Source organism: Salvelinus sp. IW2-2015, unplaced genomic scaffold, assembly GCF_002910315.2.
Source record: "Salvelinus sp. IW2-2015 unplaced genomic scaffold, ASM291031v2 Un_scaffold1617, whole genome shotgun sequence".
Lineage (NCBI taxonomy): Eukaryota > Metazoa > Chordata > Actinopteri > Salmoniformes > Salmonidae > Salvelinus > Salvelinus sp. IW2-2015.
In genome coordinates this window covers 109,556-126,769 of record NW_019943036.1, presented here as the reverse complement: position 1 = coordinate 126,769, position 17,214 = coordinate 109,556, and the positions used below count along the sequence as shown (strand labels likewise).

Below are 17,214 nucleotides of genomic sequence, written 5' to 3'. Positions count from 1 at the left end.
ATGTTTTGGCAAAGTTTACACTTTTGAGATATTTTGTAGTCACGTTTCACAAGTTGGAACCGGTGTTTTTCTGGATCAAATGCGCCAAATAAATTGACATTTTGGATATATATCGACGGAATTAATCAAACAAAARGACCATTTGTGATGTTCATAGGACATATTGGAGTGCCAACAACAGAAGCTCGTCAAAGGTAAGGCATGAATTATATTTTTATTTCTGCGTTTCGTGTCGCGCCTGCAGGGTTGAAATATGCTTCTTTGTTTACTATGGTGCTATCCTCAGATAATAGCATCGTTTGCTTTCGCCGAAAAGCCTATTTGAATTCTGACATGTTGGCTGGATTCACAACCAGTGTCGCTTTAATTTGGTATCTGTCATGTGTGATTTAATGAAAGTTTGATTTTTAAAGTATTTTATTTGAATTTGGCGCGCTGCATTTTCTCTGGCTTTTGGCCAAGTGAGACAGTAGCGTCCCGCCTAAACTCAGATTTTTGGATATAAATATGAACTTTACCGAACAAAACATACATGTATTGTGTAACATGAAGTCCTATGAGTGTCATCTGATGATCATCAAAGGTTAGTGATTAATTTTAACTCTATTTCTGCTTTTTGTTACTCCTCTCTTTGGCTGGAAAAATGGCTGTGTTTTTCTGTGGCTATGTACTGACCTAACATAATCGCAAGGTGTGCTTTTGCGGTAAATCCTTTTTGAAATCAGACACTGGTTGGATTAACGAGGAGTTTCTTTAAAATGGTGTATAATACTTGTATGTTTGAGGAATATTAATTATGAGATTTGTTGTTTTGAATTTGGCGCCCTGCAATTTCACTGGCTGTTGGTTAGGTGGGACGCTACCGTCCCACATATCCCAGAGAAGTTAAAGGGATATCAACCAGATTCCTTTTCCAATGGCTTCCACAGGGTGTGAACAGTCTTTAGACAGTTAAGCTCGACATTTTCTTTATCTCTTGTATTGAATAGTTTACCGTCCGGTTGAAATATTATCGATTATTTATGTTAAAAACAACCTGATGATTGATTATAAAACAACGTTTGACATGTTTCTACGAACTTTACGGATACTATTTGGAATTTGTGTCTGCCCTTCATGACCTGCACGAGCCTGTGGATTACTGAACATAACGCGCCAACCAAATGGAGGTTTTTGGATATAAAAATAAATCTTTATCGAACAAAAGGAACATTTATTGTGTAACTGGGAGTCTCGTGAGTGCAAACATCCGAAGATCAAAAGGTAAGCGATTAATTGTATTGCTTTTCTGACTTGTGACCAATCTACATTGCTGACAATGCGCCAGAATTTTACGTAATTATGACATTGTGCAATGTAACAGGAATATTTAGACTGATGGATGCCACCCGTTAGATAAAATACGGAACGGTTCCGTATTTCACTGAAAGAATAAATGTTTTGTTTTCGAGATGATAGTTTCCGGATTCGACCATATTAATGACCTAAGACTCGTATTTCTGTGTGTTATTATGTTATAATTAAGTCTATGATTTGATAGAGCAGTCTGACTGAGCGATGGTGGGCACCAGCAGGCTCGTAAGCATTCATTCAAACAGCACTTTCGTGCGTTTTGCCAGCAGCTCTGCTGTTTATGAATTCAAGCCTATCAACTCCCGAGATTAGGCTGGTGTGACCGATGTGAACTGGCTAGCAAGTTAGCGGGGTGCGCGCTAATAGCGTTTCAAACGTCACTCGCTCTGAGACTTGGAGTAGTTGTTCCCCTTGCTTTGCATGGGTAACGCCGCTTCGAGGGTGGCTGTTGTYGATGTGTTCCTGGTTCGAGCCCAGGTAGCGGCGAGGAGAAGGATGGAAGCTATACTGTTACACTGGCAATACTAAAGTGCCTATAAGAACATTCAATAGTCAAAGGTATATGAAATACAAATCGTAGAGAGAGAAATAGTCCTATAATTCCTATAATAACTACAACCTAAAACTTCTTACCTGGGAATATTGAAGACTCATGTTAAAAGGAACCACCAGCTTTCATATGTTCTCATGTTCTGAGCAAGGAACTTAAACGTTAGCTTTATTACATGGCACATATTGGACTTTTACTTTCTTCTCCAACACTTTGTTTTTGCATTATATAAATCAAATTGAACATGTTTCATTATTTATTTGAGGCTAAATTGATTATATTGACGTATTATATTAAGTTAAAATAAGTGTTTATTCAGTATTGTTGTAATTGTCATAAAAAAATAAAAATGTATTTGTAATAAAGTCGGCCGATTAAATCGGTAKCGGCTTTTTTTGTCCTCCAATAATCGGTATCGGCATTGAAAAATCATAATCGGTCGACCTCTAGTCCAAACCCGGTCTGTCACACTGACAACCAATTAGTAGCTTGTTAGTGTGGGTCATAACACACTGACCACCTTATAATAAAAAATGTAATCCCCTTTCCTGAAGGCAAAACTACATAGGACTCTGTAGTATTTTGTGATCACACTATGTATACACTGTGAGCATTCATTTGACATCAGGCACCATGTTAGCAGTAAAAAAAAAATGGCAGGTCACTTTAGCAGTTAAATTGGCTCACACAGAAGTTATTAACTTGTGTAGAGGCAGGCACAGTGTATTTTTAGTTATATAATTTATGGGTCACTCAGCTTGGCCCTTTGACAGCCTCCCTAATTAAAAATGTAAAACAAAACCTTTCGTGACAAATATCCTTTCAGTTTTGCACATATTTGATCCTGCCSCCTGGCTTATTCTGCGTCACTGAGCTTGTCAAACACCCCCCAGGGAGCGATGAACCCCCCCAGGAGAGATGACCCCGTTTGGGACGGACAGACAGCCATCACTCATCTATTCTCAACCCAGTCTGGAGAGCTGGGTGATGTGGACAGGGATGTGATGACCTCTACTCATAACAGGGCCCTGCCGTGAAAGCGTCACACACACGCACTGTATGCATCAACAGGCAAAACATGCAAACACCGACCTCAAGGATAAAACATTTACAGTATATATGGTCTGTCACTGCAAGAAGCACAACGAGGCCAGAGCAAGCAAAGTGACTTTAAAAATACATGTCAGTTGCCAACAAAATAATAGGGAAAATTGTACAGAAGAAAGAATTGCATGGACAGGAACAACTGCTGAGAACAAAAGATACATTAGATTGTGCAGCGTGGCAGGACGTACAAACCCGGAGCTGGTGTGTTAGAGGAACAGTAGGCCCTGTGTAGAGCACATCACTGAACGCACAAGACAATTCTAGTATTCATGTTGCAACTGCGCAACTAACAACCGCTTACACAGAGAACACTGGTGAACCCGGAAAGATGGATATACCTAGTCAGTTGTCCAACTGAATGTATTCAACTGAAATGAGTCTTCTGCATTTAACCCAACACCTCAGAATCAGAGAGGTGCGGGGGGCTGCCATAGTYGACATCCACGTCTTCGTATTTTGGTTAAACTATCCCCAATTCAATGGAATTGCAACCCTCTGCATGCACAGTGCATTCTTACATCACATGTGCGGCTGATTCTCAAGATCTTGCACCCTAATGAGATGCTACTGAGCCCACACTACTATACTGTCTGAGCCAAGGACTACATGCTTTCTGGTTTTGATTACAATACTGGGTGGGGTGAATATATTTTATATGATATACATGATTTTTTGTTAACTAGTAAATAGTAGCCTACAGCAAAGTGTGTTTAAATCATTTCTAACTTGTTAACAATTTCTGATAGTTAGTTTTTGCTACCATGTAGGTTTTCGCTTGCTTGAGCTTGCTAAGTGAGGTGTGTTAATTCACCCGTTTCCATTCATTTTAAACATGTATCTTACAAAGGAGTTGTTTAATCTAACTGCTTAACTATTTATCTGTTGATGGAATTGTATTTTATTTTTTGTATAATTTTTTTCTAATCTTTACAGGAAAATGCCACGGGCACTATCTGATAGCATTTCACTGCAGCTAATGTAGAAGGAACAGCTGTGTACATTTGCAAATACTGTGCCACATCATATGTGAAGAATGCAACAAAGATGCAGAATCATCTGGCCAAGTTCATAAAGTTCCCTCAGCGCTCATAACAAGCAACCTCTGACAAAAGTCCCTCTACTTCAATTTGAGGTGAAAATTATGACTCAGGCACCTTATCGATAGCAACAGCTCATGGTCCTCCTGGAATTATAATTTTTTGTGACTCAATGGAGGACCGTAGTCAGAAATGCTGATGAATGTCTTGCTCGAGCTGTGTATGCAACTGGTTCACCTCTGATGCTCACAGGCAATGTGTAWTGGAAGAGATTTCTGAATGTTCTTCATCCAGCATACACCAACCAAACATGTTTATCTACTCATTCAAGAGGTGGACATTGAGGAGGTCCATGGAGAAGACATGGAAGCCTGAAGGGAAGACAACCAAAGCTTTAGTTTCTAGACTATCATTTTACAGATGTTTGTTGAAATCGTTTTTGGGAGATGAATGATCCATCACAATATTCCCTTTCATTGTTCAGTGAAATCATCCCATGTGAAGAGTCAACTCATTTTAAAGTTCAATTCATAACTAAATAGTTTTATTTCTATTGGAAGAATTTAATAATTTGCAATTAAGTCTACTTATGATAAGGTAAAATGTTTATGTTTCTGTCTCCATATGATATGGTAAATATATCCAATGCAATAAACACCTACATTGAAATGGTATTAATATTAATTTGCATATATTCCCGTTAAATCCCACAGAAAGTTTCCACCTCTGAAGATTCCCCAAAATGTGCAACCCTAGTGTTGACTCAGACTCATTCAGGTACAAAGAATAACATTTTCCAGCTCTGCATTACTAGTCTCGGCTGGCCGGTGATTGACTGAACACTGAAGGACTTGTGTATTGTTCAGCGTACGCCGGTGCTAAGAGGGACTTTGGGAAGTAGTGTTTAGTCACTGTCGTGTTCTGGTCAACAAGACTCACTGTGCAGGGACCACTGTCATGTCAAACCTGCTGGGAAGGCCTAGACTGAGTCTACTGCTGCCTAGCAAGCATAGCCTAACAGGAGAAGCAACAACCGTCGTGTCCCGTGCCGTCGCGCCGAGCCGCCGTCTCCATCTGGAAAGCTACTGGATGTGCAGGATTTTGGTCAGCTTATCAAGGTCCTGTTGAGCAGCTGATCTTTTACAAAGTCATGTGTTCATGCAGGGCTGGAACCCCCAGTAGCTCTCCTGGAACCCCCAGTAGCTCTCCTGAAACCCCCAGTAGCTCTCCTAAAAACCCCCAGTAGCTCTCCTGAAAACCCAGTAGCTCTCCTGAAACCCCCAGTAGCTCTCCTGAAACCCCCAGTAGCTCTCCTGAAACCCCCAGTAGCTCTCCTGAACGCCCAGTACTCCCTGGAACCCCCAGTAGCTCTCCTGAACCCCCAGTAGCTCTCCTGAACCCCCAGTAGCTCTCCTGAAACCCCCAGTAGCTCTCCTGAAACCCCCAGTAGCTCTCCTGAAACCCCCAGTAGCTCTCCTGAAAACCCCAGTAGCTCTCCTGGAACCCCCAGTAGCTCTCCTGAAACCCCCAGTAGCTCCCTAAACCCCCAGTAGCTCTCCTGAAACCCCCAGTAGCTCTCCTGAAACCCCCAGTAGCTCTCCTGAAACCCCCAGTAGCTCTCCTGAAACCCCCAGTAGCTCTCCTGGAATCTCCTGGCAAGAGGACAAGCGTTAATGTCAAGTCCTGCTGTTCCATTAGGCTGAGATGAGAAGGGGGAAGTGATGCGTGACTGACTATTCTGAGCAGGTCAGTCAGGGTGAGAATTCTCTTTGTGTGCCCGTCTGTGGATAGCAGCCCAGAGACACTGCCCTGTGTCTGACCCAGGCAACGGGTACAACGCTTTGCATGCCAGATAGAACAGACTGTAAAACAGATGAGAAAAAGCAGCAGATGGGGTGAGGTCTCACTAACATACTGGAAGGAATACTTCCTGGTGCGTGATTTAGTGACATGACACAGCGATCTCTCGACCTATAAGACTACGGTGAACCTGACCATCCGCTGAACTAAACTGAAAGACCAACTTGGTGGGAAAACCCAATTAATGCCATACATGATTATTAGAACATTACAAAACYCCCATCCTTCCAGATACATGTCACTGGGGACTAGGGCTTGATCTGAACAGCATGTGACAGAAAGAAAACAGCTGTTTTGTTTGGGGGCAGTGCTTTGTGTTAGAGTTGGCTGAACCCAAGTGGTCCTTCATGCTACTCTATTTCTCTGTAATGCAAATATGTAACGCGTTGATCTATCACTTAGACACACGAGGACAATCACACATATCTCAGAAACTGCCCAGGGCTCCCGCTCACTATCAATTGCTACCATCGTTCCCAAACTCAACCATTACTATTATCTTTTAGGCAGCTACTCGTGATAAAGGTTAGAAGTGCCTGTCTCAAACTATAATTGATAAAAATCTAAAACTGACTTGAGGGAAATTGCAACCAGTCATTTTAAATAATTCTCTCACTGATCAATTTGATCCCCAGTCTTACTCCCATGTCTCGCCACCCTCTCCCTCATCTCTCCCCCTTGGTACATTTCCCTGTATCCTGCTCCCCATTTTAGTCAAACTGTGCTTTCCTGCTCTCCTCTCCTTTAGTTCAGACTCATGCAAAACCATATCAGTGGTCTTTTGCATGCCCCGTCTGGTCTCATCTGATTTAGGGGGAACAGAGGTGAACATGCTGTACATCAAGATTACCATCAAAAGAGCCTGCCGACTGACTAATACACTAACACACAGTTATCTGGATACAAATGGGAGTAATATATTTGTATTAAGGCTCATTTTAGAATATCCAAGACCAGAAAGATGTGTAATGCATATCGATTGTCATTCTACTCGTCACAAAAATAATATCAGCAAAAAAAAAAAAAAAAAAGTTCTCACTTTCAACTACGTTTATTTTCAGCAAACTTGTGTAAATATTTGTATGAACATAAGATTCAACAACTGAGACAAACTGAACAAGTTGCACAGACATGTGACTATCAGCAATTGAATAATGTGTCCCTGAACAAATGGGGGATCAAAATCAAAAGTAACAGTCAGTATCTGGTGGCCACCAGCTGCATTAAGTAGTTCAGTGCATCTCCTCCTCATGAACTGCACCAGATTTGCCTGTTCTTGCTGTGAGATGTTACCCCACTCTTCCACCAAGGCACCTGAGCAAGTTCTCAGACTGGGGCGAAGGTTCACCTTCCAACAGGACAACGATCCTAAGCACACAGCCAAGACAATGCAGGAGTGGCTTCGTCACAAGTCTCTGAATGTCCTTGAATGGCTCAGCCAGAGCCTGGACTTGAACCCAATCAAACATCTCTGGAGAGACCTGAAAATAGCTGTGCAGCGACACTCCCCTTTCAATCGGAGAGCTTGAGAGGATCTGCAGAGAAGAATGGGAGAAACTCAAAAATACAGGTGTGCCAAGCTTGTAGCGTCATACCCAAGACACAATGCTGTAATCGCTGCCAAAGGTGCTTCAACAAAGTACTGAGTAAAGGGTCTGAATACTTATGTAAATGTGTTTTATGCAAATGTTTTTCTAAAAAGCTGTTTTTGCTTTGTCATTATGGGGTAGTGTGTGTAGATTGATGACAAAAAAAATGTAATACATTATAGAATAAGGCTGTAACGTAACAAAATGTATACTTTCCGAAAGCACTGCTTAATTGAGTTAATTATGCAACTTTAATTGTGATACAAACATTGAGCTATAGGTTTGGATTTTTAATACATTACAAGGCTGCATGGTGGGACTAATGATGAATTGAAAAAAAGTCACATGAAAGGCATGAGCTCTGATTTGTTTCTTGTTCAAGCTGCACATGCTTCATTCACAATTTCACAAGCACTTGATAATATTGTCACCAGGCCTTAAATTTCCCGGTGGCATCCCCCTCGTGAGGCCATAATGCACCCTAAACAATCCATGCCTTTTGCGGCCAAAGTGGCCGTTGTGCCCTTGGGCTGAATAAAATTATACTTTGTCAGCCAAAAAGAGTAGGCCTAACAAACAGCAAAAGCACTAGCCTATGTCACTACTATCCCCTATAGTACAAAAGTTGACCTATTCTATTGGTCAACTTGTCCTTCTGTGAAAATTATTTTGCTCAAACTTGAAACTATGTATGCCAGTTAGGCTCTACAGCATCTATAAAGCTGATTAATGTGCTTAATTTTGAGAAGTTACTTGGCCACTAGTTGTGACAAACCTTATCAAAACATATAGGCCTATGGGCGAGGCTACATGAGGTGTGCGACCATGATTTGAAAAAGTTGCAACAAATAAAGACATGAGCCGTTTGTCTTACTGGACAAGGCTAATAATCATAGCAAAGTTTGTGGTCATACGCACATCCTTAAATACATAGGTGCTGGGCTAATAAAGAATACTAGCATAGAACAAGGCCCGCAAACTGTTAAAGCTCCCAATTCACTGCTTTATTGACAACGTTTCGATGCGAAACGGATCTACGTCCGATCAAAAAAGACCTGACGAACATCCGTTTCGGATCAAAACGTTGTCAATAAAGCGGTGAATTGGGAGCTAACCGTGTGCAGGCCTTCTTGTTCTATACTAGGCTAATATTGTCACCCATCGGACTATTCTTAATTAAATGTCTTTAAATATACAAAAGAATGTGTGAAATTTGTTTTGATTTCAAATAGACCATTATCATGGAACAGGGGCATGTAGGCTATACTCCTGTTGTAAAGCTTAGCAATGTGCTTAATATTAGAAAAGTTGATAGATAAATAGTAGGCCTAGCCTATAGAAAGCTGATKGGATCCTCTTTTTAATAGAGGCCATCAAAACCTTTAATGCAATTGCATAGGCTGTCATGAAGAGTGATTGGATTTTCAATAACATTTGCATTGATGTCAGAGTGATTAGAGGAACAATAGAGTGCTGAGTACCAGGCAGTTAGCAAGTTTGGTAGGCTACTAATGACCATCAGCAGCATCAGAGCTTGGAGAAGCCTAATTACCGTGACTAAACGGTCACATGGAATTTGACTGCCGTCATGACTCGACCGCCAGAGTGGTGGTAATATGGTCACTGTAACAGCCCTAAACACAAGTGACATGAGGAAGAGTAGACTAACTACAGTACAAAAGTGGCTATGGAAAAGCAAATGACCTTTGATCGAGTCACACACCTACTAAAAGGTGAAGACCAAGTGAATCCAAAACGGATTAAAACGCCCTTGGACCGTATATGAACACGTGAGTCATGCCGCAACTTAAGCAATTAAATTAATTAAAACTACTAGTGACTATATGATATAACAGTGGGAACATGAGGACTTTAAACTGTCCCTTATAGCCCAGGGTTTCATTCAGTGACCGATCACTTTTAATGGGATATTTAAAAACATTACCATTTGACTGACTCAGCAGCACTGGCATAGTGGCAACATGGCCCTCCCTGACACTGGTGTGTGTGTGTGTGTGTGCGCGCGTGTGTGGGAGGGACAATGGATTACGGGACAGGCACAGCCGATGGGACTAGTGCTGGTGTGTCAAGACTCTGGACAGCTGACTGGCGCAGCACTGTTGGTTTGTGTGGAGACAAATGAATTGATCACCTCCCATGATCAGACAGGCTCTGAGGGTGGAGCGGAAGAACAGCAGCCTGCCGTTCCTCTGGAGCTTGTCCCTCCCAGGCTTTTATTGAACAGACCGACAGAAGAGGATGTGAAATTATTTGTGCTGTTCCGAAAGTTATGTTCCTAAGATGATCAACATGAGTAGCCTGCACCTGTCTGATGGAGGGAGATGGAGTGGCAATCTGAGGGGAGTGGCACTGACTGGCAGTATAAAGGTGACCAAATGTCATCTTGGTTGCTATTCTTCAGAGTCCTTAAAATTAGTGAATGAAGCAATGTCACTTAACTTCTATAAAATACCTCATCACACCATCATCACATTTGTGAGACATACAAGGCAGGGGGGTAAAAAGAGAGAAATTAAGAAAGAGTGAGAGAGGGAGCAGAAAATAAAGATTGAGTGAGAACGAGAGTACAGTTGAAGTCGGAAGTTTACATACACTTAGGTTGGAGTCATTAAAACTCGTTTTTCAACCACTCCACAAATTTCTTGTTAACAAACTATAGTTTTGCCAAGTCGGTTAGGACATCTACTTTGTGCATGACAAGTAATTTTTCTAACAATTGTTTACAGACAGATTATTTCACTGTATCACAATTCCAGTGGGTCAGAAGTTTACATACATCAAGTTGACTGTGACAAACAGTTTGGAAAATTCCAGAAATTGATGTCATGGCTTTAGAAGCTTCTGATAGGCTAATTGACATAATTGGAGTCAATTGGAGGTGTACCTGTGGATGTATTTCAAGGCTTGCCTTCCAACTCAGTGCCTCTTTGCTTGACATCATGGGAAAGTCAAAAGAAATCAGCCAAGACCTCAGAAAATAAATTGTAGACCTCCACAAGTCTGGTTTAACCTTGGGAGCAATTTACAAACGCCTGAAGGTACCACGTTCATCTGTACAAACAATAGTATGCAAGTATAAACACCATGGGACCACGCCTGCCGTCATACCACTCAGGAAGAAGACTCGTTCTGTCTCCTAGAGATGAACGTACTTTGGTGCGAAAAGTGCAAATCAATCCCARAACAGCAAAGGACCATGTGAAGATGCTGGAGGAAACAGGTACAACAGTATCTATATCCACAGTAAAACGAGTCCTATATTGACATGAGCTGAAAGGCCGCTCAGCAAGGAAGAAGTTTGGAGGAAAAAGGGGGAGGCTTGCAAGCCAAAGAACACCATCCCAACCGTGAAGCACAGGGGTGGCAGCATCATGTTGTGGGGGTGCTTTGCTGCAGGAGGGATTGGTGCACTTCAAACTAGATGGCATCATGAGGATGGAAAATGATGTGGATATATTGAAGCCACATCAGTCAGGAAGTTAAAGCTTGGTCGCAAATGGGTCTTCCACATGGACTCTGACCCCAAGCATACTTCCAAAGTTGTGGCAAAATGGTTTAAGGACAACAAAGTCAAGGTATCGGAGTGGCCATCACAAAGCCCTGACCTCAATCCTATAGAAAATTTGTGGGCAGAACTGAAAAAGTGTGCGCGAGCAAGGAGGCCTACAAACCTGACTCAGTTACANGAGTGGCCATCACAAAGCCCTGACCTCAATCCTATAGAAAATTTGTGGGCAGAACTGAAAAAGTGTGCGCGAGCAAGGAGGCCTACAAACCTGACTCAGTTACAGCAGCTCTGTCAGGAGGAATGGGCCAAAATTCCCCTAACTTATTGTGGGAAGCTTGTGGAAGGCTACCGAAACGTTTGACCCAMGTTAAACAATTTAAATGCAATGCTACCAAATACTAATTGAGTGTATGTAAACTTCTGACCCACTGGAAATGTGATGAAAGAAATAAAAGCTGAAATAAATCACTCTACTATTATTCTGACATTTCACATTCTTAAAATAAAGTGGTGATCCTAAATGACCTAAGAGAGGGAATTACTACTAGGATTAAATGTCAGGAATTGTAAAAAACTGAGTTTAAATGTATTTGGCTAAGGTGTATGTAAACCTCCGACTTCAACTGTATACATACACACAAAAAGTAGGTCACATGGGGGAGAGGCATGCCGTGAGGTGTTGCTTTATTTGTTTTTTGAAACCAAATTAGCTGTTCACTTGCGCTATATGAGATGGGAGTTCCATGCCATCATTATTATGTATAATACTGTATGTTTCCCTGCAGGACTTGCTTTGTGGAGTGTGGTGTCAAATAAAGCTGAGCATCTCTTTATCGCAGACAGACTTCTCCCCATCTTCACAACCACTGAATCAATATGTTTTGACCATGACGGTTTACAATCTAAAGTAACACCAAGCAATTTAGTCTCCTTAACAGCCACACCATTCATTACCAGATTCAGCTGAGGTCTAGAACTTAGGGAATGATTTGTACCCAATACAATGCTCTTAGTTTTAGAGATGTTGGGGGACCAGTATATTACTGGCCACCCATTCTAAAACTGACTGCAACTCTTTGTTTAGGGTTGCTGTGATTTCACTACTTGTGATTGCAGACGTGTATAGGGTTGAATCATCAGCCTACATGGACACAGGCTTTGTTGAATGCAAATGGCAGGTCATTGGTAAAAATATTTTTTTAAAGAATAGAGGGCCTAGAGAACTGCCCTGTGGTACACCACACTTTACATGTTGAACATTAGAGAAGCATCCATTAAAGAAAACCCTATGTGTTCTATTAGATAGATATCATGGATTATGAGCTATGGCAGAGGTTGAAAAGCTACAACATAAGTTCTCAACAAGTTATGGTCAATAATATTCAAGGCTGCACTGAAATCGAACAGTACAGCTCCCACAATATTCTTATTATCATCAATTTATTTTAACCAATCAGCCATGTGTGTCAGTGCAGCACATGTTGAGTGCTCTTCTCTATAAGCAAGCTGAAAGTCTTAATTGTTTACAGAGAAATAGCATTGTATTTGGTCCCTATCAAAACTCCAACAGTTTGCCTATCCCAGCTCTGCATCTGTGTGGTCATGATGCACAATGGATGTAGCCCACCCAGGTGGCTACAGGGTCAGGTGACCTATGAACATGACTGAGGTCATGGGTTCAAACTCCAGATGTCAATCATTTGGAGTGTGGGGGCCATGAATGGTTCTACACCAGAAAATAAAATATGGACTGCTTCCAACGCCAGGGAATTATTCAATGATTAGGCCTATATGCAACCACCGTAAACTGGTAATAGTTTTCCATTTAATGGGTTAGTTGTAAGCCTAGTCAAAAGAGTAAGCAAGGCCTACTCTGGTGACAACGAGGTTAAATGTACCATCCACTAAAACGCATTAAGGGAAGAAAAATCATGATCTATATATAACTGGCTCCTCCACTGGTCCATCACACAGTAACCAGTCATCAGACACTTCATCTGGACAGTGCCCATGCCAGTTAGTTGGTGTGGTTACCCGCTACTCCAGGGGATAAAGCATTTACCACCAACAAACTGAAACACATCCACTGGAATAGGCGTCCGATTTGGCAAACCCACATCCGTTGTAAAATACTGTATCTCTCTACTGTTTGCTCACGTCTGTAGACTCGCTCACAGACGTAAACTCCGCTGAGACAATGGAAAATCAAATTGAAACKGAAACCATACATGCAAGTTCTGCAAAAGTGTACACCACAATAGTGGCATAATATTTTCAGCAAAAAATTCCTTTCCTAATGTAAGTAACAATTACGGTGGCCTATTCGGTGTCCCTGTTATCGACATTATGAGTTGCTGAATGTTCTGCATGTTGTCAACTATACACATGTTTGGAAATGGTTTATTTGCTTGCAGCCACAGAACATTTTCATTATATCGTTTCGAAAAAAWTCTAATCAGTGTATTAATCTTTCGTCATTATTTTCCAAGCTATTGGGATGAATGAATAAAACGTCCTTTACAAGTAACGTTAACGTTAGATGCCAAAGTTATAGTTTCTCAAATTACCAAGCCGCGCTTCCCAGTAGACTTAATTTGATTCCAAAAAGTCCTAAATTAGCCTTCTCATGCGGGTTGAGTCGGTGCGGACATAAAAACATGTACCAAAAAAAAAGTTGTACACATTGACAGGTTTTCTAAACATCACGAAGAAAGCATAATGAACAACACTATGTGTTGAAACATGATTATATTCGACGCAATAAAATGAAATAGGCAAGATATGTTTTTACTTACGTTCCAATGCTGGCGCTCGACAAAGCTCTCACGAGGCCAAGGTCCCTCCTTGAGCAAAACAAAACCAAAACTGTTGGACTTTGCGTCGAAGATATTCATTTGGTKTCACTCAAGCCTTAACAACAAATCTTCTGTGCTGTTTCATTCGCGAATTTTCTCTATCGACGGGAATTCGAGACCGGCGGCTTCTTTGTTCCGCGAGCCATTCCTTGGATATCATTCATGTGTCGCTGACACACACACTGATTGGCCACGTCGCTCGAGGGATAGGATCGGGAATAGGTGAAGGCTAGGGCACCAGCAGAGCCATTTCTTTTCGCCGTCCTAAAGTCTGCCTTTTCTCGTAGCAATGATATAACGATACAACTCAACACTGACCTCGGAAAGTGAATAAGAAGCCCAGTCTAAATTTGACAACACATCAGTGTTGAGAGAGAGTTGAAAGTTTTATGCAACTAGCCTAAATGCAACTAAATATACTGAACAAAAATATAAACTTAACATAAAGTGTTGGTCCCATGTTTCATGAGCTGAAATAAAAGATCCCAGAAATTTTCCATACACACAAAAAGCTTATTTCTCTCAAATTTAGTGCACACATTTGTTAACATCCCTGTTAGTGAGCATTTATCTTTTGCCAAGATAGSCCATCCACCTGACAGGTGTAGCATATCAAGAAGCGGATTAAACAGCATGATCATTACACAGGTGCACCTTGTGCTGGGAACAATAAAAGGCCAGTTATAAAATGTGCAGTTTGTCATGCAACACAATGCCACAGATGTCTCAAGTTTTGAGGGAGCGCACAAGTGGCATGCTGACTACAGGAATGGCCACCACAGCTGTTGCCAGACAATTTAATGTTAATTTCTCTACCATAAGACGACATTTTAGAGAATTTGTCAGTACGTCCAACCGGCCTCACAACCACAGACCACGTGTAACCATGCCAGCCCAGGACCTCCACATCCGGCTTCTTCACMTGTGGGATCGCCTGAGACCAGCCACCCGGACAGCTGATAAAACTGTGGGTTAGCACAACCAAAGAATGTCTGCACAAACTGTCAGAAATCATCTTAGGGAAGCTCATCTGCGTGATCGTCGTCCTCACCAGAGTCTTGACCTAACTGCAGTTCGGCGTCGTAACCAACTTCAGTGGGCAAATTATCACCTTTGATGGCCACAGGCACGCTGGAGAAGTGTGGATGGCAGACAGCATGTATGGCGTCGTGTGGGCGAATGGTTTGCTGATGTCAACGTTGTGAACAGAGTGCTCCATAGTGGCGGTGGGGTTATGGTATGGACAGGCATAAGCTACAGACAACAAACACAATTGCACTTTTTTGATGGCAATTTGAATGCACAGAGATTCCGTGACGAGATCCTGAGGCCCATTGTCGTGCCATTCATCCGCCACCATCACCTCATGTTTCAGCATGATAATGTACGGCTCCATGTCACAAGGATCTGTACACTATTCCTGGAAGCTGAAAATGTCCCAGTTCTTACATGGCCTGCATACTCACCAGATATCTCACCCATTGAGCATGTTTGGGATGCTCTGGATCGGCGTGTACGACAGCATGTTTCAGTTCCCGACAATATCCAGCAACTTCGCAGCCTTTGAAGAGGAGTGGAACATTATTCCACAGGCCACAATCAACAGCCATCTCTTTGCTAAAGCTAAAGAGATGTGTTGCGCTGCATGAGGCAAATTGTGGTCACACCAGACACTGACTGGTTTCTGATCCACACCCCTACCTTTTTACAAAAGGTATCTGTGACCAACAGATGCTTATCTGTATTCCCAGTCAAGTGAAATCCATAGACTAGGGCCTAATTCATTTATTTCAATGAACTAATTTCCTTATATGAACTGTAACAGTAAAATGTTTGAAATTGTTGCATGTTGCGTTTATATTTTTGTTCAGCGTATTATAGGCCTACATAGCCAAGTTTTGGACTAAAGGAGCCTAACATTTGTACTTAGTCCAAGGACCTTCTATTTAAAGGGTGAATTGGCTCTGGAAGCCAAACAGCCAAATACTCTATCTAAAAGTGAATCCATTCTCAATTGCGGTATGGTTCTATTTATTTATTTAACTAGGCAAGTCAGTTAAGAACAAATTCTTATTTTACAATGACGGTCTACCCCGTCCAAACCCTCCCCTAACCTTGACGATGCTGTGCCAATTATGCGCAGCCCTATGGGACTACCGATCACAGCCGGTTGTGATACAGCCCACGATCAATCCAGGGTCTGTAGTGACGCCTCTAGCACTGAGATGCAGTGCCTTAGACCGCTGATCCAGGGTCTGTAGTGACGCCTCTAGCACTGAGATGCAGTGCCTTGACCGCTGATCGCAGGTTCTGTCAGTGACGCCTCTAGCACTGAGATGCAGTGCCTTAGACCGCTGATCCAGGGTCTGTAGTGACGCCTCTAGCACTGAGATGCAGTGCCTTAGACCGCTGCGCCACTCAGGAGCCCAWGAAACATAAATCCCTCTACTTTAATATCACATACAAACTATTTCACAAATGCACAATGTACACTTACTGTAGACTGTTTTAACTGGATGTTACACAGTTGCAGCTGACAGTATTCTTCAGTGACAACATGTTACAGGTGTTCAGAGACGCAGACAGATAATTAGCACGTGGTCCACTCTGTCTTCTGTCTGTTTTCCGTAAACAAGCGTGGTAACATAGAAATATGGCAGTGTAGGAACCCTAACCCTAAAAAGGAATGTATGAATTTAACCTTTTACATTTTTTATGATTTCTCGCCATTATGAAAGATAAGGCCCTTGGGCTTCCAAAACCGTACCACAAGCGATGTGTATTAATGTTCAGACCGAGCGTTGCGGCTCTTAACAAAACTCCCCCCTTTGTCCAATGACTCTTCTATGTAATGGAATAGAACTGAGAGTTATGATCAAGGGCTAAGGCATACACAGCTATAGCCTTGAATACATGCTTGTAGGCTCTTCTCCTAATAGGTCTACAGAGAGTAAGATAGGCCTACATAAAGGTAGACCAGATAGTAGACATAGGCATAATGATTTACGGCCTATAGATTCTGGCCTCAGGGACAGGATATCGAAATAGCATGAAATCAATTCCAATACTAAACATCGCCATTGATCACAAGTCATAGTACAACCATATTGATTATATTTTGTCATTATACACATTACCATTGATCGCCCGACGGTATACATCTTTTTTAACGGCTTGACTGCATTCACCTTAGAATTGTTCAAATTGTGCATGGGGTATGCTTTTTCTGTGCTGTGCTCAGCCTGCATATCCTTGTGTGTGTGTGTGTGTGTGTGTGTGTGTGTGTGTGTGTGTGTGTGTGTGTGTGTGTGTGTGTGTGTGTGTGTGTGTGTGT

At 42.0% G+C, this 17,214-nt stretch overlaps 1 protein-coding gene across 2 annotated transcripts in view; it reads right to left on the bottom strand.

Annotated features, from left to right (window-relative positions):
- LOC112071446 (SPRY domain-containing SOCS box protein 4) overlaps positions 1-14,446 on the bottom strand; it is a 45,493-nt gene extending 31,047 nt beyond the window's left edge. For both annotated transcript variants that reach the window (XM_024138909.2, XM_024138907.2), the window contains exon 1: positions 13,821-14,446. The gene's annotated coding sequence lies outside the window, so the exon portion shown is untranslated. The remainder of the gene's footprint in view (positions 1-13,820) is intronic.
- Positions 14,447-17,214: the final 2,768 nt, after the last annotated feature.